Source organism: Puma concolor, chromosome B1 (genome assembly GCF_028749965.1).
Source record: "Puma concolor isolate L17-30 chromosome B1, mPumCon1.1.hap2, whole genome shotgun sequence".
NCBI lineage: Eukaryota > Metazoa > Chordata > Mammalia > Carnivora > Felidae > Puma > Puma concolor.
Window position 1 is genome coordinate 19,210,760 of NC_141670.1, and position 25,070 is coordinate 19,235,829.

Here is a 25,070-nt window from a genome sequence, read left to right on the forward strand (position 1 = left end):
ACAGCTTTTTTGAAGCAGAAGGCATCCTAACTCTCTAAAGGTGTGGCTAGTATCCAACGGTTGCTTCTCAGCCAGTCCATTTCCTCTACTAAATTTATCAATTAAATATTATCTTTTTTTTGGAATCAAATAAGTGACCTGTTGGTAATAAGTAAGAATACTGACTAGAGAACAGCTGGATAGCCAGTGAAGGTAAGAATTTGCCTGGAAGGAGGAGAAAGAAAATACAAAAATAATAAAAGTATCTCTAAAAAGTTAATACATTGAATGTGAATATAACTACTCATTTTTTTAACACATGATGTCTAAAATTAAAGAGATGCTTTTCTATGTGACTTTGGGATAATTATCTTAGTTTTTCTTCATAAATTACAACCTCTTTCATATGTTCCCAAGAACATGTACTTTAGCAATTAAATGTAATAGTACAACTATATAAGTGGGAAATATTTTCACAATTATTAGTTCATAAAATTAATAACTGTCATCTATTTTTGAGTGAAGTTCAAATTTGATCTTTAAGTGGGATATGCAGAGAGCATTTTTCTGTGGTGTACAAAAACGATTTTGTGTGATTCATCTGATTACTGTCAAGGCATTCAATACTAGTCAATCACTAAAACCACTAGCCCTCAATCACCACATTGTGTTTAAGTTTACAATTCTTCCTCTTATGTTGGAAGTCCTCAGAATAACAAAGGTTTTCAACTGGATCCAGAGGAATTATCGAGGTCCTCACATCAGACAGATAACAGAATTTCAAAAATCTTATTTGGACAGTCAAGGGCTTTTCTCAGTTTGCTACATAACTTTGCCACAGGATAAACAATTCTACCATTTTATGTTGCAACCATATGTTTTCTAAACTGATTTTTTTTTTTTTTTTTTTAGAGTGAAAGGGGCACTGATAATAAGGAACCACGAGAGTGAACATAATCTGGGCCTATTTCAGGCTAACTGCAACTTACCACCACCTGACCAGGGAAATGTTAGGGTCCTTTGTTCCTAATGTTAAGGTCCTTAGGGTCCTTCTATTTCAAGAAGGTAAATATGGACTTTGATATTTATATTGATCATTAAAGCAGGAGAATAACAGCATCTCAATTTCTCTTGATGAAATGTACATGGACCATTTAGAATCATGGGTCATCCTTTCACTTATGTCCTACCAATGTCCTTACCCCTTCTTTTTAGCTGGTTGGTAGACAGAAAACCTGAAACAGCATTTGTTCTTATTATTATTTTATATACAATACTTGAAAATGGGAACTCTGAAAAGCCAGGCTTTAAAAGGTATAAAACTGCAGGTCATTTTAATGTTGAGGTTTATCTCCAAGATGATTTTGATGATAAGGTTTGTTATCTTTCCTTGGATGACTAGTGTATGCCAGGTGTCCTGCCATGTGCTTTTCATATATTAACTTCCTTTGTCTAACAGCATTCAATCTGTCCGGATTTGCTTTATTACACAAATGAGAAAAATCATAGGTAAGTTTAATTGGTTTGTTTAAACCAGCCCAGCTAGTCACCCAATGGAAGCTTCTGTATTCAAACTGGAATACAATTCCAATCCATTTTTTTAGGGGTGGGGCAGAGGTGGAGAGAGAGGCAGGGGGGCAGGGGGGATGGAGGGGGGACGGAGGGGGGACGGAGGGGGGACGGAGGGGGGACGGAGGGGGGACGGAGGGGGGACGGAGGGAGAGAGACTCTTAATAGGCTCCTTGCTCAGCACACTGAGCCGAAGATGGGGCTCGATCCCACAACCCTGGGATCATGACCTGAGCCAAAATCAAGAGTCAGATGCTCAACCAACTGAGCCTCCCAGGTGCCCCCCTCATGCTGTTTTTAAATAAGCTACAACACCTTTACATAATCTTTATTAGGAATTTTAAGATTCCTCCTGACATAGTTGTTTGCTCAGCCTTACTTCCACTGCTGACTTCTATATTAAGGAATTAGTGGGGACATTGAAGCCATCCAGAAGCAGAACATGATGCTCATTTGCCAATGCATAAAGAACAAGAATGGCCACATTACTAGCAAAATAATCAAAGCCACATGTACCTAATCCACAGCAAATAATATTGACAGGAGACAATAAACCATGGGGATCAATGTGGAATTGGAAGATAAGAAATTCTTAGTAACTGCTTTGTCAACCCACAATTTCCTATGAACTACTCTTTGCAGCCCAGTTAAAGGGGCTTGTCTATCTTGCCAGCTGCCAGGCAGTCACCCAAGGAGACACGAGAGGTACACCCAGCACATGTTCCATGGCAGGTATCAGAACATCTACATGCCCAGTATGTATGTGTTAAATGCAAGAATGACTTAGAATTATCTAAATCAGAGCATTAGTCAAATGAATAGGAGTAGTTTCCCACCTGCCAATCTTTTTCATTAAGTTAGTATTTATACATGATATTACTTCATGAAAACTTCCTAAAGTAGAATTAATATAACTCACATTGATCAAGGACTTGATATGTCCCGGTGACTCCCCTAAGAACTTTCCATGTATCTTATTTAATCTCTACAACATATGAAGGATGTACTACTACTATTTCCATTTCTAAAATCAGGAAACTGAGGCACAGCAACGTTACTAATTAGTAGATTATACCCTTTGAAAGTGATATAATCAATTTAAGAATCCAAGTATTTTAAGTTGGAGAAGACTGTAATCTTAACTGCAATGCCCCACCATGCTTTTACTAAATTTTTCAAATAAAAATTTAATTTGTAATACTGAAAAAAATCATTAATGTAGAAGTTAGATTTATAAAAATGAAGTGCTTCTGTCCATCCAAATTCCTATTATAAAGCTGTATTTAAATAAAAATAGTCTTCAGAAATGTTAACAAGGTTGCCTAAAGTCCACTCCTTAAATTATCTGAGCTAATATCCTGCTTACCCACTTGATTTCAAGAAATCAAGAAATTACCCACTTCTTGATTTAAAGAAATTTAAGTTCTAGATGAAAACAGATACTGAAAACATGCACTGAAGTGAAATGCTTTCTAAACTGGCATATTTTACTTCCTCAGCTACATGAAGTATCAAGGATTATGTGAGGTTTCTATGTATATGCCATCTTGATAAAAATAAAGTTGTATTTTTACCTAATGTTCTGATATTACAAAAGGATCATCACAGTTTTTCTTTCCCTCTGCTTCTCTCAGCTGAAGGCTCTTTATTCTAGAAACTAATAATAATTACAGGAAGATTGAATCACCATCACTTGTGATTAACTTCAATGACATTGCCTTCTCCTCCACTTGAGATCTCTCTTTTCACGGAGTTCTTCTCAAGGCCCCTTATGACATCAGTGACACCTAAGGAGAATACTAAAACCAAACTCATTTTGAAAGATGAGTAGTAGTGAGAACCACTGCAGACTGGGGGCTGGGTTTCTTGGGAAACCCAGTAGCAACAAAAAAGGTAGAGTTGCAGCACATGAAGATTGCAGCTACATTCCCATGTCCCTTAGGGAAATGGCAAAGATGAAGCAGGAAATGCTTTCATAAATTATACAGAATTTGGGGCTCCTGGGTGGCTCAGTCAGTTAAGCATCTGACTCTTGGTTTCGACTCAGGCAGGTCATGATCTCATGGTTCCTGAGTTCAAGCCCTGCAATGAGCTCTGTGCTGACAGTGCAGTGCCTGCTTGGGATTCTCTCTGCCTCTGCCTCTCTCTCTCTCTCTCTCTCTCTCTCTCTCTCTCTCTCTCTGCTCCTCCCCTGCTCACTCTCTCTGTATCTCTCAAAAATCAATAAATAAAACTTAAAAAAATTTAAAAAAATTATACAGAATTTTAAAAATCGTTTTAAAATTTAAATCCTGTTTAAAGCCTACAAGGGGGTATTTATTACAAACTTCTGAGAAAGAGCTGTGTTTTGAAGCTTTGAGAAATGGTAATAGTGGAAGGTGTGGGGTTGGGAGGGTTTAGATTTTATGGGATGATTTGGAGTAAGGAGAGCTGAAAACTGGCATAAATCGAAAGACGAAAGCTTGAGAGAGACACAGCAAGAAGATGGTGGGCACGACATGCCCACCTGAGCAGGTTCAGCTATCACCCCAAAGGGCAGCTTCCGAGGCAGACCAGGGGGAAAGAAAGATAGCTATGACTCCCTCCCTGCTGATGCAGTGATGGCTTGGTCTGCAGTTCTGAGACTCAGAGGTAACACAGTACTGCTGCCCTCCGCATGGATGGGTTCTGACACATGGCCAACGGCAGAAGAAACACTGCACAGGAGAGAGACAAGTCTGACTTGTGGCTGTGAATAGCCAAGGCGTACTTGAAAGTAAACTTGTGTTCATAAACTAGTAAGAAAAAACAAATTTCAGTCACAGTGGGCAAATTAAAACTAGCTTTACATTTTTATTTTCACATCTTGCTTTAAGGTCATTTTGTCTTGTAATGGCAATGTATATATGTTTAATCCATATTCACCTTCCTAGTTACTAACTAGCTACTTTTTATACAGGTAAAACACTTTGAATTTTAATAGTCTAGAGTTATATAAATGAGGTTTTCTCAGGGCACTGATTTTCTTTGTCCATCAAACAGATGCATCATTTAGTGGAAACTGAGCCAAATTGTAGCCATGAGTACAAGCATGGTCCTCCAATGTATACACTCTCTGAATGTGTATTTATCATGCATTACACTCTCAAATGGCTACTTGGACCAGGCAAGTAATATATGAGTGCAATGAGCCAAGATAAGAAAAATCATGATTGTTGGAATCTACGGTAAACTGATACCTACTTGCTATGGCTAAATGGACAGTCATTACTCACCTCCGGAGTATTTTTGCCTTGTAGAAAGTGAACTCCAAGTTGGCAAATCTCACAATTTTCCAAAGAAGCCAGGTTAGTGTATGAAATGTCCCAATTTTTAAGAGTTAATCAACTAAAAAATAGTACAGAGGTAAAAACCAAACAATACAACTCACAACAATCACTGTAATAGGAATACATCTGCTGAATGAATTTGGCGCACAGACTTCTGGTTTATAACTTCTGATAGAATTCTGGAGGTTATCTTGGGAAGACTGGGGGAGGGAAAATTTGATTTCCAAGGAGACACATGCAGTTTTGCAAGAGAATTTGTAGATTTCAAAGTATGCACTCAGAACATTGCCCAAGGGAAAAAGGAAACTAAAATAAGACACATTAAGGTTAATACTCAAAGGAAAGAAAAGTCATGCCTTTGCTATCATGCAGACATACTCTCATACATGATTTCTGGCTTTAAGACCAAACCAGTCTACAAGACTGAACCAGAAAGGGTAAATAAAAATGATAGAAACAAGCAAAAGTACAAGAAAAACAAAAATCTTTCAATTTCTTACAGACAAGGACTAGAAACCTAATGATGACCAACAAACCAGACCCAACAAAAACAAAACAAAACCCACCAGACAACTTCCTTAGCTACTATACAGCAAACTCGGGCATTAATCATAGTTTCACACTAAACTGCAAATTTTATACAAGTATTTACTGCAATAAAATTTTCTTTGTTTTGGGGCTGGTTGCATTTTGTGTTTTGTTTACACGAATTCCTGAGTTCTCTGTACCTAAATTTCTTAATTAATGAAAGTAACAAATAGGTTAGCTTACATACTTGCTTTTAGAAGCAGATAAAATATAATGTTACATTTAAAACCACATTATGCATGGTAAGTATTCGCTCTCTACTGGTGATTTTTGTTTATTTATTAATGTTTATTTACTTTGAGGAAGAGAGAGAGAGAAAGAGAAAGAGAGAGAGAGAGAACACAAGTGGGGGACGGGCAGAGAGTGAGGGAGACACAGAATCTGAAACAGGCTCCAGGCTGTCAGCACAGAGCCTGACATGGGGCGCAGACTCACAAACTGCGAGATCATGACCTGAGCAAGGGTAGGACGGTTAACCGACTGAGCCACCCAGGTGCCCCTCTACTGGTGATTTTATCACTGGAGAACATAGCAGGTGCCAATGAGGAATATAAATATAGTTACTGACCTACTCTGTCAGTGACAAAAGATGAGTCTTTTCTTCTAGGAGGCTGGAATTAGCCTTGCTGAAAATAGTCATTGCATACCAAATTAGACTATCCATTGTATTTCTGTCAGTGAATGTTTTCCTTGGTGGTTGTCTGAGTACAACAAATTGGATGCAGGTTCAAGGTAGATCATTCAGGCACCTTCTTTCAAAAGTAATTAGGGTCTTTCTCACTTGAAACTAGATAATTACATTTAATGTAATCTTAAAAGAGCCCCCAAGGGTTGTTTTCCATAGGTAAATGAATAAGAAGTGGAACAAATTGACTTTGATGATCACTAAACTTTAGAAGAACTAGAAACAGAAAATAATGCTGACTCTAAAATTTAGTCTCATAAGACTGATAAAGGTGAAACAGATTTTTTCCCATTTACCCTCATGTAACCCTCACAGGATTTTTGTCCAGTGAAAGTGGCACCTGGAAGGATGTTCCACAGACACTCATTCAGTGACCAGCTCAGCATGGCTCTCCACTAGACCTCCAACCAAATGAGAACTAGACAACACTCATCCCCTTTGCTTTAATTCATTCCAGAGGGGGGAAGGGTGGAAAAACTATCCTTGGCCATCGCCTTGTGCTCAATACTAGTAGACCAGGATACAAGACCTCACTCCTGACTCATAATACAGCTGGAGACTCGATAATGTCTCACCCAAACCAGGCCAACTGAAATTGCAAAATAAATTCACTACCAGACCAGGAACTAGGTTAGTAGATACACAAAGATTTTAGGAGGGACATCATAAAACTAGAACAGAGGAGATCTTGAAGGGGTAGTAAAGGGCTTGGTAATTGTAAATGGGCAGATATTGCTAATAATGATGAAAAAGAAAAGAAAATCCAGCAATTTTCAGATGTGAGCAGTTTCCCCCTATTTCAAGTATTTCTAGAAATTGAATCCAGGTACAATTTTCAACATGTTGTACACCACAAGACACAATGGACTTTTAAAATTATTTTTCTATTGTTCCGTGTAAGAAAAAAATCATACTAAATCAAGTTCCATTCAATAATGTTTCAGTCTCTGAATGTACCCTACTAAAAGAAATAAAACCAACAAAATTTTTTGAATCAAATAAAAAACTTACCTTAATTATTTTAAATTCCACTCTGCCAATTTCTAAAACACATTCAGAAATTTACATGAAAATTATTTCAATAGCTACTGTGGCCTAGTTTGATTTTAAAATGTTTACTTTTCTATTTAAATTAAATGTGTTTATTTGAATTTTAATTAACATTCAAATATGTTAGTTTGTAAAGACACTTAAATATGCCAAGGCTCCTATTTCCTTCCCCTGGGTACCTATTTGAAACACATTTCCATGGAGTTAAAAATGAACCTTTACATTTTGAAAACATAGCTATTATTTTGTACTTTCAAAACTTAGTGCTACCTATGACCCATTGTAGCTGAGTATCTTTTAAGCAGTAAGCCTGCTACACATCACACATGTAATGGACACCCTGTGGATAAAATCATGATGCTTTGTCTTCCTGACAGCCTTCTCTTCTGTCCTGAGGGAACTTCTAATGGCTTGACTCCTCTTGTGTGTCTTACATGGTTTTTTTTTTTTTTCAATTTCCTCCATAGTATACACAGGATATTCTTACTCAGCTTTTTTTTTAGGTTTTAAAAAATTCTTATCTAGAACTTGGCCTAATATATTCATTTATAAGTCTCTTTTCAACAATTTTAACAGATACTTAAGGTTTAATTCATACACAATAAACATGTTCAGGTATACAATTTGGTAAGTTGTGGGTCTGTAAATAAACATGTATTGGTCAAATTCTAAAGACCTATGTTGAAATCTGTACCTTTAGTTCTTCAGAATGTGACCTTATTTGGAAATAGGGTAGTTGCAGATGTATTTGGTTAATATGAGAAATTGGGTCAGCCTTGTTCCAATATGACTAGTGTTCTTAGAAGAAGAGGAAAATTTGGCAAAAGACACGGATGCACAGAGAAGATGGTGACAGAAATTGTTGAGATGCCGCCACAAGCAAAGAAACACCCAAGACTACAAGAAACTGGAAGAAGCAGGGAAGGATCCTCCCCTAAAGACCTCAAAGGCAGCATGGCCTTGCCAACTCCTTGATTTGGGACTCTGGTCTCCAGAAGAGAGACCATAAATTTCTGTTGCTTTAAGCCAACCAGTTTGTTGTGGTGCCGTGCTACAGTAGCCCCAGGAAACTAATAGAACCAGCGGTCAGGAAACTATCTGATGATAAAAATAGCAAACAAATGCCTCACCTCAAAAAGTTACCAAATCTCCCTCCCATGGACATCTCCCCAACATTCACCCCATTCCCATGAAACCACTGAATGTCTTTCTGTCACCATAGATTGGAGTGCATTTTTACAATTGTATATATGTTTCACATAAATGTATATAAATTCCAGAATTATATAAAAATGTATTATTATATACACAAGATATGCACTGGATTCTTTTGGCATAATTGTTACAAGATTCATTCATGTTGTTGCTCATTCACAGGCACATTCATGTGCTGCTCCTTTGTATCAACAAATAGTATTCCATTATATGAATATACCTTCATTCATTCATTCATTCATTCATTCATTCATTCATGTGTTGATACACGTTTAGTTTCCAAAATATCGGCTCTCACAAATATACCAGCTATACATGTCATATGCATGCACAAATATTTGTGCATGATCCCTAAATGTGGAATCGCTGCATCACACACTAGGTAGATGTTTAAACTATAAAGGAATTATTGACACATTTCTTAAGAGATTGTACTAGTTTACATATCCAACACAAGTGTATAAGAATTCCAGTTCCTCCACATCCTTGTCCACACTTTGGTATGTGTATTAATTATGTTTTTTCCTGTATATTATAACATTTTGACATCTCTTGGGAGCATTAAAACCCCGGAAGAGACTGCCTTTCCCAGAGCTGGTTTGTGCCTGAATAACAACTTTCCCACAAGCATGTTTTTCACATACAAACAAACCAATCAGGTGTCTCTGCCCTCTCACTCATCAGGCCAATACGGTTGTCTCCCCTCACTGTGGAGGAAATGTTCCAGAACACCCAGTAAAGGCCTGAAATTGTGGATAGTACCAAACCCTATGTATAAATGCCTTTTCCTCTACGTATACACCTATGACAAAGTTTAATTTATAAATTAGGCATAGTAAGACTAACAACAGTAACTAATAATAACATACCACAATGATAACAATGTACTGCAATAAAAGCTCATGAATGTGGTCTCTCTCCCAAAACAACTTATTGTACCGTACTCACCCATCTTCTTGTGAAACTGTAAGATGATAAAACACCGACAGAACGAAAGGAAGTGAGGTCAAAGACGCAGGCGCGCTGGGATGCAGCCTTAGGCAGCTATTTACGTTCTGAGGTTGATTCAGAAGGAGGTACACCTGCTTCCAGACCACAGGTGAGGGCGGGGAAACTGAAACCATGGATCAAGAAACTGCGGATAGTGAGACTGCAGTCAAGTAAGAAATTGTTTCGCCTGAGGTCAGAGAGGTCTTTTCCTGCTTTCTCCTCTAGGGTTTTGATGGTTTCCTGTCTCACATTCCGGTCCATCACCCATTTTGAATTTATTTTTGTGAATTTGCACCACTTATTTAAAGGTTATTCTTTTCAATTCAACTGTTACCTGTGTCATAAATCAAATGACTGAACATAGTGTTGGTCTGGTTTTGGACTTCAGATTCAGTTCTCTTGCTCCCTTTTTCTCTCCTTCTTTGATTATGTTGTCTGTAAATACTGAGCTTTATTTCTTACTTTCCCATTCTTTTAACTAATAATTTCAAGAATTCATAGATGGGACAAGGAACATGGGCTTAGAGTTTTCTTTGTGAAAATTCCCTAACAGTTTAATAATTTAATAGATGTAAGCTAGTCAAATAGGCTTCTTGTTAGTTTTAGCAAGTTTTATTTTTCCAGGGATTTTTCTAGAAAGTGAACCAATTTTTTCTAAAGTTTCAAATATATTGGTATATTTGTATCTCTTTACCTTTTTAATATCTGCAGTAGTATCTCTAGTGATGTATCTTTTTTTAAGGTACTCTTAAAAATTCCTGATATCGTTAATTTCTATTTCCTTTTTTGTATTTTACTAGATCTTATGATGAGTTTATCAAATCTATTTGTCTTCACAGAGAACCAACTTTTGACTGTTTAACATTTCTATTGCCTATTTAGTATTTCACAGAGTTTAAAATTTAATTTCTGCTCTTTATGTTTTTCTTCTGTTTTCTTGGGATTTGATATTAATTTTCTCATTCCTTTAGGATAATCAATTTTTAGCCTTTCTTTTCTTCCTAATATGTGCATTTAAAGTAATACCTTTCGGGGCGCCTGGGTGGCGCAGTCGGTTAAGCGTCCGATTTCAGCCAGGTCACGATCTCGCGGTCCGTGAGTTCGAGCCCCGCGTCAGGCTCTGGGCTGATGGCTCAGAGCCTGGAGCCTGTTTCCGATTCTGTGTCTCCCTCTCTCTCTGCCCCTCCCACGTTCATGCTCTGTCTCTCTCTGTCCCAAAAAATAAATAAATAAACGTTGAAAAAAAAAAAATTTTAAAGTAATACCTTTCTGTCTAAACACAATTTTGTCTACTCTACCAAACTTTAAAATTTTTTAAAAAATATAATTGAGTTCAAAATATTGTCTGATTTATGTTGGGGTTTTTTTCCTTGACCTGTGGATTATTTAGTAATTTATAGCTTTATTTTCAAATATATGGACATATTCTAGTCATCGTTTATGACTGAATTCCAGTTTAACTACATTGTGATCAAAGAATATTTTGAATTATCATACTCTAACATTTGAGATTTTCTTTCTAGTCCAATTTACAATAAAGTTTTTTTACAATAACTTTTTATAAATGCTCATGTGAATTTCAAAAGAATCTGTGCATTACAATGCATTCGAATCTTATTTTGCATTACAGTGCTTCATATATATCTATTAGGTCAAATTTCTTAATAACTTCTACAGATCTTCTATGTGCTGACTGAAACTTTTTCCTGCTTGGTCTTAGTTCTGACTATTAAAAATCTTTATTGTGGATTTCTACACTCTGGCTTTTACTTTTGCCACTTTGTTCTGTATACGTTTGGAACTTACATTGTTAGAGGCATACAATTTTTGATTTATTAACTCTTTTGTTAATAACTTTATCATTATAAAACATCTTTAACTTTTTCATTATTAACTTTTTCATTATAAAACATCTTTTCTCATTTCTAGTGATGCTTCTTGCCTTAAAATAGGTCTTGTTAGGGGCGCCTTGGTGGCGCAGTCGGTTAAGCGTCTGACTTCAGCCAGGTCACGATCTCGCGGTCCGTGAGTTCGAGCCCCGCGTCGGGCTCTGGGCTGATGGCTCAGAGCCTGGAGCCTGTTTCCGATTCTGTGTCTCCCTCTCTCTCTGCCCCTCCCCCGTTCACGCTCTGTCTCTCTCTGTCCCAAAAATAAATAAACGTTGAAAAAGAAAATTTTTAAAAATAGTCTTGTTCGACATTGACATAACTACACAAGAAATCTCTTAGATAGTGCTTAAATAACATGTTTTTCCATTCTTTTGTTTTTAGCACTTTTATTCTTTTCTGTATTTATATCTAGGAGTATTTTCCTTCTGCTTGAAGACCTGCCTGTAGTGTCTATTTACTAGTGGGGAATTCTCTTCACTGTAATTTTCTGGAAATTTCCTTATTTCACGTTTACTTTGAAGGATATTTATAGTGGGTACAGAATTATTTATTTTTAATCATTTTGCTTAAAAGAGTAATTCCCATTTTTTTAATTTTCTGTTAATAATTTCACTGTCAGTCTTACTTTCAGTTGTTTGGATTTGCAGCTAAGAAATATTGATGTTATATAACACTAACTTGACTACCATGGTATGAGAAAACCACGGAAAAGCAGGAAAAGTTCAAAGTGAGAAAAAAAATGGAATAAGCTTAACTACAACTACAGGGGGAAACACCATAGAAAATAATTGATAGACAATTAAATGACACTTTTGGACAAAATGTGCAGACTGGCTGGAATTTGATTATTAGCAGTCAGATGAAAACAAGCAATGTTCCACTCTAACTTTGTCAGAATGCCTTCCAGAATGCCCTTTAATAGACACTGGTTGTTACATGAAAATAATTGCCACAAATATAAAAACAAACTATTAGGCACAGTTTTCCAAAATCTTCTTCTCTGTGTTTTTTTAATTATAATTTTATAAATAATAGAATATGTTATGATTCCTATTTGTATATTGTGAAGATTTTTGCCCCTCTAGCAGATTATGTACCCAGAGCTTAAGAACAAGTATTTAACATGATAAATGTGTGAAGACATATGGTCAAAATTACATTTATGAACATTTTACTGACATTAGAAAACAATAAAGATGATTTTATAATTTGAGTAAAATTCAGCATGGATATAAATTTTGCCTCGTGTCAAATCTAAAATGAAACCAGAACTATGTTAATAACAGTCATATTTGGTGAAAATAATTAATTCACTTATTCATTGATCAATATTTATCACATGTTGGTGAGGTGCCAAAAATTTATTTTCTTTCATTATAATTCAATTGATAAGATATTTTGTTAAAGATATTTATAATATCAGTCAGTACAAATAAATACTTTCAGGGAAGATATGATACAGACATGGGTATTGCTCAAGAACATAAAACCTATGAGAGTGTGGATTTGGTCTGTCTTGTTCAATGTGCTATCTCTTGCACTCACATTAAGGCTTATATCATCCTGCGCAAAAATATGTGTTAAGGGTAGGGGAGGGATTAAACAGGTGATGGGGATTAAGGAATGCACTTGTGGTGAGCACCGGTGTTGCAAGTGTTGAATCACTAAATTGTACACCTGAAACTAATATTATACTGTATGTTAACTGAAATCTAAATAAAAACTTAAAAAAAATATGTATATGTTGAACAAATGGGTCAGTTTTTCTCTAAAAGTTGACTTAAAAACAGCTTTAAAAATTTTTTTTTAACGTTTATTTATTTTTGACAGAGAGAGACAGAGCATGAGCGGGGGAGGGTCAGAGAGAGAGGGAGACACAGAATCTGAAGCAGGCTCCAGGCTCTGAGCTCAGTACAGAGCCCGACGCAGGGCTCAAACTCATGACCTGATCCAAAGTCAGACGCTCAACCGACTGAGCTACCCAGGCGCCCCGACTTAAAAACATCTTTAGCATATGACAATAGCAGTATAATCTAGTTGGACAGGCACCTACCAATATCAATATGGTAGAACGGACAGGCACTGTACATATCAATCTCTTATTCACTATAAGCATACAGTATTTACAAATACTAAATTTGTAAATACAGTTTCTACAAAGATAGTATTTACAAATGAGGTAAATCTTGAATGTCCACTGAAATTGGCTCTATCACTATTTTTAGGGGGATACCGAAGTCACCATGTGGCGTGATCTGAAATGTCTTCAGACCTAGTTTTCTCTAAAAATTATTAACACCTTGCAATAGTATAATCCACCTCTTGATAACTTTGAACTCTTTATCATTTACAGCACTTTTGGCCAGACTACCAAGATCTGTATTTTTTCAGTATGTTTTGAAGGTGATGGCAATTTGAAAAGTATGGAAAATAAATACATACATTTGGGAGAGAAAGATAACCCCAATTTTAGACATATGAGACAGGTCTGTATTTCTCACCAATAGCATTTCATGATTGTCTACAGTTCTGCCTGGCTTGAAGTTCCTTAATGTAGAATAATTTTTTGGTTAGACGGTAGTGAGGCTCTTGCCTCCAGACATATTTAGCAAGTACCATAACTTTTCCTCTTTTAGCATAATATTAGATTCTATGAGTGGTATAAAAAGTGCATAATGCAGTCTGTTTTTATGAAGATCACAATTTTGTTTTCAACAAGGAAAAAATAGAGATATCTGCAGTTGGTTAAAAATGTATGAGAAACTCTGAAAACTCATATTAGAAGTCTGAAACCTCATAGCAGGATTATATACTTGGGGTTTAAATCTTGACTTAACTTTTCTAAAGATGGCCATGGTTGGCAAAGCTGGGAAGGAATGATATGTCAAACCTTCCAAGTCTACTCCTTTTGGGTTAAACTGAAAGTGGTATCACTGTTGGAAAGAGAAAAGTTTCCTTCTTGCAGAAAAACCAAATAACTTTAACCCATGTAAATGTAAAATAATGCCTCCTAAAGGAGCTTCAATTGTACAAAACAGAGTTTAGCGCACAGAATCTACTTTTACATGAAAACCAGGGCAAATATACTATAGCCTGCTTCCTTCACCACTACTTCAGGGGAATCATGGAAAGATCAGGGGCTTTTGAACGAGGATTTGAGTCATGTTTTGTGAATGAGCGTAGGCTTCTTGTTTCTCACTTACAAAATGGCCTTAGTAACCTCGCCACAGAGCATGGTCGTGAAGACTAAATAAGAATGTGCATGCAAAAGGTCTCAGCAACTAGATTTTCAGTAAAGGTGAAATCTAGACTTCCATTGTTCTTACCGTTGTTTCCACAGACTTTCACAGAAATTGTTTTTCTGTGAAAAACATATATTTCATATATTGCCTTTGTTTCTCTATTGGGTGAGAACATAATTGAGGATATGGCCAAAAGTTACATTAAAAAAAGTTCAACATTGTTAATCATCAGGGAAATGCAAATAGAACCACAATAAGATATTGCTTCACATCTGTTAGAATGGTTAGAATCATAAAAAACAAACAAGCTAACCAGGTAACAGGTGTTGGTGAAGATGTGGAGAAAAGGGAACCCTCACGCACTGCTTGTGGGACTGCAAATATGTTCAACCACTATGGAAAAAGTATGGAGTTTCCTCAAAAAGGTAAAAATAGAACTACCATAAGATCCCACAATTCTACTTCTAGTATATATCCAAAGAAAATGAAATCACTGTCTTACAGAGATATTTCCACTCCTGTGTTCATAGCATCATTATTCACAATAGCCAAGTTATAGAAACAGCTTAATCCATTGATAAATGAGTGGATAAAAATGTGAATATATATAACATTCTATATATACATATCTATTCATATAAATATAATACATGTGGAATATGATGCAGCCATAAAAAGGAAGAAAATCCTGCCATTTATGAAAACCTACATGGACCCTGTGGACATTATGCTAAGTGAAGTAAGTCAGACAGGGAAAAACAAATACTGTATAATATCACTTATATGTGGACTCTAAAAAAAGCCAAACTCATAGAATCAGAAAATAGAATGGTGGTTGCCAGGGGATTGGAAATGGGAAGAGTTAGTCAAGGAGTACAGACTTCTAGTTATAAAATTAATAACTTCTAGACATCTAATGATGATTATAGTTAGCAATACTGTATTATATACTTCAAAGTTGTTAAGGGAATAGACCTTGAATGTTCTCACCACAAAACCAAAATGGTAATTATGTGAGATAATTGAAGTGTTAAACTAACTTTACTATAGTAATAATTTCATGAAATATGTGTATCAAATAATCACCTGTACATCTTAAGCTTACATAATACTATATGTCAAGTATCTCTCAATAAAGTTGGAAAAAATATCCTCAAGAACAATGATAAAGTTTTACTTTTTTTTAGTACCAATATTTAGTCAGTTATAGCAATACAGTCTGGAAATATTACTTACCAGCTTGAGAAATTAGACTGGTTCTCTCATCTTCTGGCTGATACTATTTCATTTATGTTTATCTATCTATCTATCTATCTATCTATCTATCTATTTATCTATCTATCTAATCATTCATTCCAGATCTTCTATACTAGGATAAAGATATAAGTGAATTTCAATATTTCTACATTTATTGTTAAATTTGGTATTTTACTCCTTAAAACTTGAACAAAATTATAGTGAGTGCTATACAAATAGTAGAGTCTCATTATAGCTCACTCAAAAAATAAACACTTTATTTTACAATGATTAATCCATTCAACTAAATTATAGAAGAAATAAATTTCTTCCAAAAACACAGTTAAAATCAAAATTCCAGTTTTAAGTTGATAGCACTCTCATTAGTAGCAATAAAGCTGAAAATATTTACTCCACCAGAAAAGTGATGGACTTAGCTCACAAAGATTTTTGTTTGGTGAGTTTAAATATCTCTTCTCATATACAAAAATTTGTACCTCATTTAATTGAGATAAAGAGGCTTTCAATTTCCATTTATAAAAAAATGGCCCTAGAGACTATTTAAAATAGTTAACACCAGTGTGTGACTTATGGTCGGGATTTCAACAAAACTCTATCACAGATAAAGATCCAAGTGATAAACTTGCATTTCTAATGACAAAGAGATCCAGAAAAGGAGGTGAATCCAAGGTACATATGCATAATGGTGAAATGATAATGTGCCAGAGAACACCTGTACTGTAACCCTTGAAGAAATCCTGCATTCTAACTGGCTAAATTCACAAATGGTGACAAGGAGAGAATGAAAAGGTGTTGATAACAACACAGTTACCAACACTCACTCCCTTCACTGCCTCCCTCCCCATCAGAGTGATCCAGACCTAATCAGGCAGATGTGGATATTTTGTTAAAGCAAATTTTGGGAAACTTGGGTCGCTCAGTCAGTTAAAAGTCAGACTCTTGATTTTGGCTGAGGTCATGATCTCATCAACCTTGAGATAGAACCCAGCATGGGGCTCTGTGCTGACAGCAGGGAGCCAGCTTGCGATTCTCTCCCTCCTTCTCTCTCTGCCCCTGCCCCTCTCACGCATATGCACTCTCTCTCTTTCTCAAAATAAATAAACATTAAAAGTAAGTTTTCTTTTAATTTATTTACATTGCATTTTCTTTTAATTTCTGGAAGGATGAAATATATTTATAATGAAATGGAAATAAGTAATCTTGTTCATAGAATTGAGAAATTAAGATTTTTAAATAAAATCAATAAATTGCTAATTTAGGAATAATCCATCTTATTTCTGTGATAACATAATCTCTACTTATTCTCATTTTCTTTTCTGTCTTCTTTGTAAACTACTCATTGTATACATGGGCATTGCCCAGGTGTGTTTTCTTCCTTGACTTGTTTTTCTCATTCTGTGGATTTAACCATCACTTTAGCCATATATGTATGTATATTTATCTATAGATACAGATATAGACTATATCAGAATCCAGAGTCTCTGTAAGGCATCAATCACAATGTAGGATATAATCCCATATTATTAGATACACAAAGAAATATCAAAATGTGACTAATATTAAAAACAAAAATCAATCAACACACAACTTTGTAACTATTCCACAAACTACAAAAGTATAGACTTTAAATGGATAAGTTTTCTCATATATGAATTATATCTCAATCCAACTGTTACAACAAAAACAGGCAATCAATAGGGTCTGTGAGATGATCCATGTGTAATTAGCAGAGAAGTTTTTAAAAGCATCATTTATAATAACTAGGCTTAGCAATGAAAATAAAAAAATACATATAATAATTAAATGCATAAATCTTAGCAGAAAAAATGTAATGTCTGTTAAAGAACCAAATGGAAATTCTAGAAAAAAATATACATACATATATTTCATATATACTCTATGAAGATATTTATATGTCTAACTATATGTATCTACCATAAAGTTTTCAAAGATCATTATCGTCCATTTGACAACCTCTAACAGAGATTGTATCTCTAACAGATACAAGTGTCCAATGGTCATCTTCATTTTGTCTCATATGAACTTTGAACTCAATTTATTTATCTATCTATCTATCTATCTATCTATCATTTTTGAGAGAGAGAGAGAGAGATCATGAGCAGAGGAAGGACAAAGAGAGAGGGGGACAGAAGATCTGGAGGGGATTCTGTGAGGACAATAGAGAGTCTGATGTGGGGCTCGAACTCATGAACCATGAAATCATGACCTGAACCAAAGGCAGGAGCTTAATGGACTGAGCCTTCCAGGCACCCCCAACTCAACATATTTAAAATTGAACTTAACACCTGCTCTAAAACTCCACTTTCTGTGTACCTTCACAGAAAATAACAGATTCCACCCATTCATCCAATCTGCAAATCTGAGATTTACCTTTGATTTCACATTATTCTTCCCCACTTACATCTAGACAGTCACTCAGTGCACACAGCTTTTACTTTCTTAGTTTTCCTTCTCTTTCTTCTCCATCACTACAAGATCTATCATGGATAATTGGTTGGGGTGGGGGGGGAATCTCCTTTGTTCTCTTCTGCCTCTGGTCTTCTTTACTTTAAATCCACTCTCTAAATGAATCATAGTTATAAACTGAAATATAACTATACTACTGTTCTGATTAAGTATTTTCAATGACTCTACATTTTCTTTGAAATGAAGTCCAATCTTCCTATATTATGTGCAAGAGAGAAGACACTTTCACATCCCCTTCTTCAACTGGAAGAACAAGATGGGAAAGGGAAATTTTACCTTTAAATCAACAAGGAATCTTGACAATTTTATGGGACTGAACATTTTAATAACTGACTGAAGGAATTGACTGGAAAAATCTTGAGGGGAATTTCATCTGAATTTCAGCTAGAGAGAGGGGAAAGAACTAGTCTCATCAAATGAATATACAGAATAATAAGAGGCAAATAAGGGTTGTGATTTTCTTTTAGTTCCTCTTGAAAGGGGATGTCATATATATATATATATATATATATATATATATATATATATATATATAAATATAACCTGAAAGACTCCACCAAAAAACTACTAGAACAAAAAATGAACTCAGTGAGATCACAGGATACAAAATCAATATAAAAAAATGCATTGCAGGTGTGCCTGGGTGATTCAGTCAGTTAAATGTCCAACTTCAGCGCTCACCTCATGATCTCACGGTCTGTGAGTTCAAGCTTCACATCATGGTCTGGGCTGACAGCTCAGAGCCTGGAGCCTGCTTCAGATTCTGTGTTTCCCTGTCTCTTTGTCCCTCTCCAGCTCACACTCTGTCTCTCAAAAATAAGTAAATGTTGAAAAAATTTAAAAGAATCCATTGCATTTCTATACATTATTAATAAAGCAGCAGAAAGAGAAATTAAGAAAACAATCTCATTTATATTTGAGCCCAAAATAATAGGATACCTAGGAATAAACTTAACCAAAGAGGTGAAAGATCTGCACTCTGAAAACTATAAAACATTGATAAAAGAAATTGAAGATGACACAAAGAAAGGGAAAGACATTCCATGCTCATGGATTGGAAGAACAAATATTGTTTAAATGCATGTATTACCCAAAGCAATCTACAAATTTAATGCAATTCCTATCAAAATACCCATAGCATTTTTTACACAACTAGAACAAACAGCCCTACAATTTGTATGGAACCACAAAAGACCCTGGATAGCCAAAGCAACCATGAGAAAGAAAAACAAAACTGGAGGTGTCACAATCCCAGATTTCAAGTTATACTACAAAGCTGTAGTAATCTAAACAGTATAATCTTAGCATAAAAATAGATAGATCAATGGAACAGAATAGAGAGCTAAGAAATAAGCCCACAATTATGTGGTCAGTTAATCTATGACAAAGGAGGCGAGAATGTGCAAGGGAAAAAGAGAGTCTCTTCAACAAATGGTGTTGGGAAAACTGGGCAAAAGAATGAAAGTGGGCCACTTTCTTACATAGTACACAAAAACAAACTCAAAATGGATTAGAGATCTGTGACACTTGAAACATAAAAGTCCTAAAAGAGAGCACAGGCAGTAATTTCTCTGACAATGGCCATAGCAACATTTTTCTAGATATGTCTCCAGAGGCAAGAAAATTAAAAGCAAAAATAGACTATTGAGACTATAAAATAAAAAAGTTTCTGAATAGCAAAGTAAATGACCAATAAAACTAAAAGATAGCCTGCTGAATGGGAGAATATATTTACAAATAATATATTAAATAAAGGGTTAGTATCCAAAATATATAATTTATGCAGCTCAACAGCCAAAACCAAATAATGCAATTAAAAAATGGGCAGAAGACATGAATAGACATTTCTTCCAAAAAGACGTACAGATGGCCAACAGACACATGAAAAGATGCTCACTGTCAATTATCAGGGAAATGTAAATCAAAACCAAAATGAGATATCACCTCACACCTGTCAGAATGCCAAAAATCAAACACACAAGAAACAAGTGTTGGTGAGGATGTGGAGAAAAAGGAACCCTTGTGCACTGCTGGTGGGAATGCAAACTGGTGCAACCACTGTGGAAAAAAGTATTGAGATTCCTCAAAAAGTTAAAAACAGAACTAGCATAGGGGTGCCTGGGTGGCTGAGTCAGTTAAGTGTCCGACTTCGGCTCAGGTCATGATCTCATGGTTCATGAGTTAGAGCCCCGCATCGTCCCTGCACTCTTATTGCAGAGCTTAATTGAGATGTCTCCCCCTCTTTCTCTGCCTCTCTCTCTCTCTCTCTCTCAAAAATAAATAAATAAACATAAAAAAATAGAACTAGCATATGATCCAGTAATTTCACTACTGGGTATTTACACAAAGAATACAAAACACTAATTTGAATAGATAATATGCAACCCTATGTTTATTGCAGCATTATGTACAATAGCCAAATTATGGAAGCAGCCCAAGTGGCCATCAATAGATGAATGGGTAAAGAAGTGGGATATATACACAATAGAATATTACTCATAAAAAGAATGAAATCTTGTCATCTGCAACAACATGGATGGATCTAGAGTATAATGCTAAGTAAAATAAGTCAGAAAAAGACAAATGCATATGATTTCACTCACATGTGGAATTTAGGAAACAAAAAACAAAGGAAAAAAAAGAGACAAACCAAAAACCAGAGTCTTAACTACAAATAGACTGTTAACTAAACTCTTAACTAGAAAACAAACTGATGCTTACTAGAGGAGAGATGGGTGAAGTAGGTGAAGGGGATTAAGAGTACACTTATCTTGATGAGAAATGAGTAATAAATAGAATTGTTGAATCACTATTATTTTACATCTGAAACTAATATAACTCCATGTGTTAACTATATTGTAAGTAAAATTTTTAAAAAATTTGCTTTCATATCTTAGTAAAAAAAAGAATGGAGATGTCTCACACTGGTTTTGGGTATTTCTCTTGAGAAAACTCTACAGACAAAAACCGTACTATCTTGTGTCTATTGTAAAAAAAATGAGAAATTGCTGTATAAATAAAATTAGGTGTGTATGTTTCTATTTTCTTTTGAGACTATATCCCAGGCTAGAAAATGTTGTTTTAATAATTTTATGGCTATCTATTTATTATCTATCATGTATGTGTATATATGCACACACATGCTATGAAATGATTATCCCTTTACTTTTTAAAATTTTCTTAAGCTACCTTTTAGTTACTTATTCTGAACTTTAAGATACTAAAGTTTTAAGACTTCTTTCACTGAAAAGTCTCACGTTAAACAATTTATTTTATTTTATTTTTTTTATTTATTTTTTTTTTAATTTTTTTTTTTCAACGTTTATTTATTTTTGGGACAGAGAGAGACAGAGCATGAACGGGGGAGGGGCAGAGAGAGAGGGAGACACAGAATCGGAAACAGGCTCCAGGCTCCGAGCCATCAGCCCAGAGCCCGACGCGGGGCTCGAACTCACGGACCGCGAGATCGTGACCTGGCTGAAGTCGGACGCTTAACCGACTGCGCCACCCAGGCGCCCCTAAACAATTTATTTTAATAAAAATGAAGAAAACAAGGCATCTTACAGAACTGATTATAATTGCTCTTCTATAACCACTAGAAGGGAAGGGGGAGAAAGAAGTATCTTAAAGAATTAACAAGGCTTAATTAGTATTTCATGTTAAAGTAAAGGCACCAGCTTAAAATAAAATCAGATGGTTCGTCTAGCAGGGGCACCTGGGTGGTTCAGTCGGTTAAGCATCTGACTCTTGATTTCGGCTTACATCCTGATCGCTTGGGGTCGTGAATTCAAGCCCCGCACTGGACTCCAGTCTCCGTGCAGGCAGAGCGGAGTCTGCTTGAAATTCTCTCTCTCCCTCTCTCTGCCCCTTCCCCATTCATGTTCTCTCTCTCAAAATACATAAACTTTATAAATAAATAAATAATTCATCGAGCATAAAAATGCCACCAGATTTGAGTAACAAAATATAAGTCAGATTCATCAGAGCTGGCTTGGGTCTTAGAATTCAACTCTAGAGCTGTCGTCTCTGGCCACCTTAGTTTTACAATGACATTTTCAGCGCACAGTGCTTGCTCACTCACTGGATTTACACGTTCTCTCTAAACAGTTGATGGCCACAGGAGTTGCAGGAAGTCTCTGAATAAATACTACTGTATAACTGAAGGAAAACAGCTGCACACATTTATGCAGCTTTGTACAAACTACTGTGAAACAAGGCTTTTCACTGGACCTGCTCAGGTGGTTCTCTTCCTCCTTCTTCACCTTCTTTGTCTTCCTCTTCCTTCTTTCCCCCTCCCCCTCCTCTTCTTCCTCCTTCTTCCTATAGAAATATCCTTATCTAGGTGGGCCAAAGGTGGATAGGTTTTCTTAAGCGAAAAGCAAGTGTTTGTGTGGAAACTTTTATCTGTGGAACTGCTGAAAACATTAAAACACACTCATATGCACACCCATTTCTTCCTTATAGTAAAAAAAAAAACAACTGTAAATTAACTTACTGAAGGAAACCACAAGCTTGTGTATGTATACACCTATACATATATGCACATATTTAATTTCCTAGGTGAAGTCTTTTTCTCCTTCTAAATTCAAACCTGCCCCAGAAATGAAGACTCCATTTTATGAATGAAGATGAAATATTCGTTGAGTAGTGAATCTTTTCTAATGAAAGAAGAATTCAGGTTAAAGCAAGGGGAATGATCAGTTCTTAAGGACCTTGGGTTATGTTTTTTTTTAAGTTTTAATTCATTTAGATGTTCAAAAAAATATATAAATTATTCTCTAGGTTTCTGCTTAGCACACAAGTGAGTTCTAAGATATTATTTGAGAGCATTAAGACAGTCGAAATTGTCCTGATGTAAAAGAAAATCAATAATATTCAGTAATGTGTAGTTGCATTTTATTTTAGCAAATGTTAGAATAATGATATATATGTGTTAAACCACAGGCATCTTAAGGGCTTTAAAATATGTGTATTTTCCAGCTGCCACATATCCTGCCAGATGCTTTGGTTTTTTGGTCTATTCCACAGTTCCGGAATCAAGAAACTTACTCGGCAGAAGTACTGTCCCCCGCATTCTGATGGTTTCCTCCAGCTGTGGGGCTGTGTGCAATTCCCGTCCTCAGGATCTCTGCCAATCAAAAGCCTTGGCTTGAGTTTTAAAATGCTGATCACAATAACAGACATTAGAAGAGCTACTTTTAGTTACACGAATTTAGAGCTGAAGAGTTCTAAGTTTTCTTTTGGTATGGTTATTCAGATGAAATTGGAATACACAGTAACGAAACTTACAAGGTTAAAAATTAAAGGCCAAAATCACATTTAAATAAGACATGGAACACACAGCACAATCATAAAGCTGCAGAGTAGTTTCCAAAAGTCACTACAGAAAAATAATCTCATAAACTTATAATGAGTACTATGTACATAAAGATATGTATGCATAATAAAAGCTTAGGTATCTTTGCTACAAACATTTGTAATACAAATAACCTTTTCAGCAAACATGTGCACAGGGGATATTTTGAAACTCACAACACTTGTCAACAGGAAATTAATTTCCATTTGAAATAAGCTAATATGAATGTCAGAAATGCCCTTTGGAAATTTAATCGCAAAACAAAAGATCATGCCATTAAGGTGTAAATTTACATATTAAAAAAATCTATAACATGTCCTAAATATTGCTTTATTACAACCCAGTTTAGTAAATAATCTAGCTGTGTGATCTTGGGTAAGTCACTTAGTTTCACTGTCCTAATATAAATAACTGATTTGTGACGGTATAGTAGGCATGCGTTCAACAATAATAAAAATAATAACGCAAGCCCATGATACATTATTTTAAAAATTACAAGAAACATTTATATTTATACACATATATGCATAGATATGAATTATTATTTGCATGACTAATGGTGGCTATACTTTCGTATTTCCATGTTAAACACAGGTATACATGCACTTACAAAAAGTTTAATTTTTAGATTTGATGTTTTATAAGTTTATGAAATACTCTTCAAAGAAGAAAAATCCTACAGACTCTTCTTTTCCAAGAGTAATAATAAGAGAAAGTTTGTTCAAAAATTTTTTGTTTATTTATTTATTTTGAGAGACAGAGAGGTGCAGAGAGAGAGAGAGAGAGAGAGCCCAAGCAGGCTCTGCACTGTCAGAAAGGAGCCCGACGTGGGGCTCAGACTCAGGAATTGTGAGATCACGACTTGAGCCCATGAGAGTAGGATGCTTAACTGGCTGAGCCACCTAGGTGCCCCATGATTTCTTCAAAAATTTAAACTGAATGTTGAAAAATGTTGAAAAACCGTAGGAGAAATTTTACCATAAACAAAATAAATTAAAATGCATGGCTAGGGCTTTGGAGTGTTTATGTAAAACGCTATAAACTTTTATATTTGGGAATCAAACTAGCAACATTCAATAATTGTTTCTTTTTTAGATTTCCAGAAATCCATGGGTTTGGATGACTAAGCTCTACAGTAAGAATGGGTTTGCACATGTACGTATTTACCTTTGGACACGGACCAAGCAAACAAATATGAAAAGACAAATGAAATAAAAAGTTTGTAAAGATTTGTTAAACTGTGAAATAGGATACAGTCCCATTACAAGAGCAGAAGAAAATTTTTATTTTATTTCAATTTCCCAAGCCATATTTTGAAGAACTCATCAGAGAGACATTCTTGTGGCAATAAAATCAGCATGTTGCTCATATTGGTAAAGGAGAATCAGAAATGAATTCTGGACTTGCTCCAAAATCAGAGACCACAGAAAGAAAATCAAAATTAAACTTTAAAGC

The 25,070-nt window shown here is 35.4% G+C and overlaps 1 long non-coding RNA gene across 1 annotated transcript in view; it reads right to left on the minus strand.

The window, feature by feature from the left end:
* Window positions 1-23,256: 23,256 nt before the first annotated feature.
* The window catches only part of LOC147581498 (uncharacterized), a 225,684-nt gene continuing 223,870 nt past the window's right edge, over window positions 23,257-25,070 (minus strand). The window contains exon 4 of the long non-coding RNA XR_015249683.1: window positions 23,257-23,387. This is a non-coding gene — a long non-coding RNA (uncharacterized LOC147581498). The remainder of the gene's footprint in view (window positions 23,388-25,070) is intronic.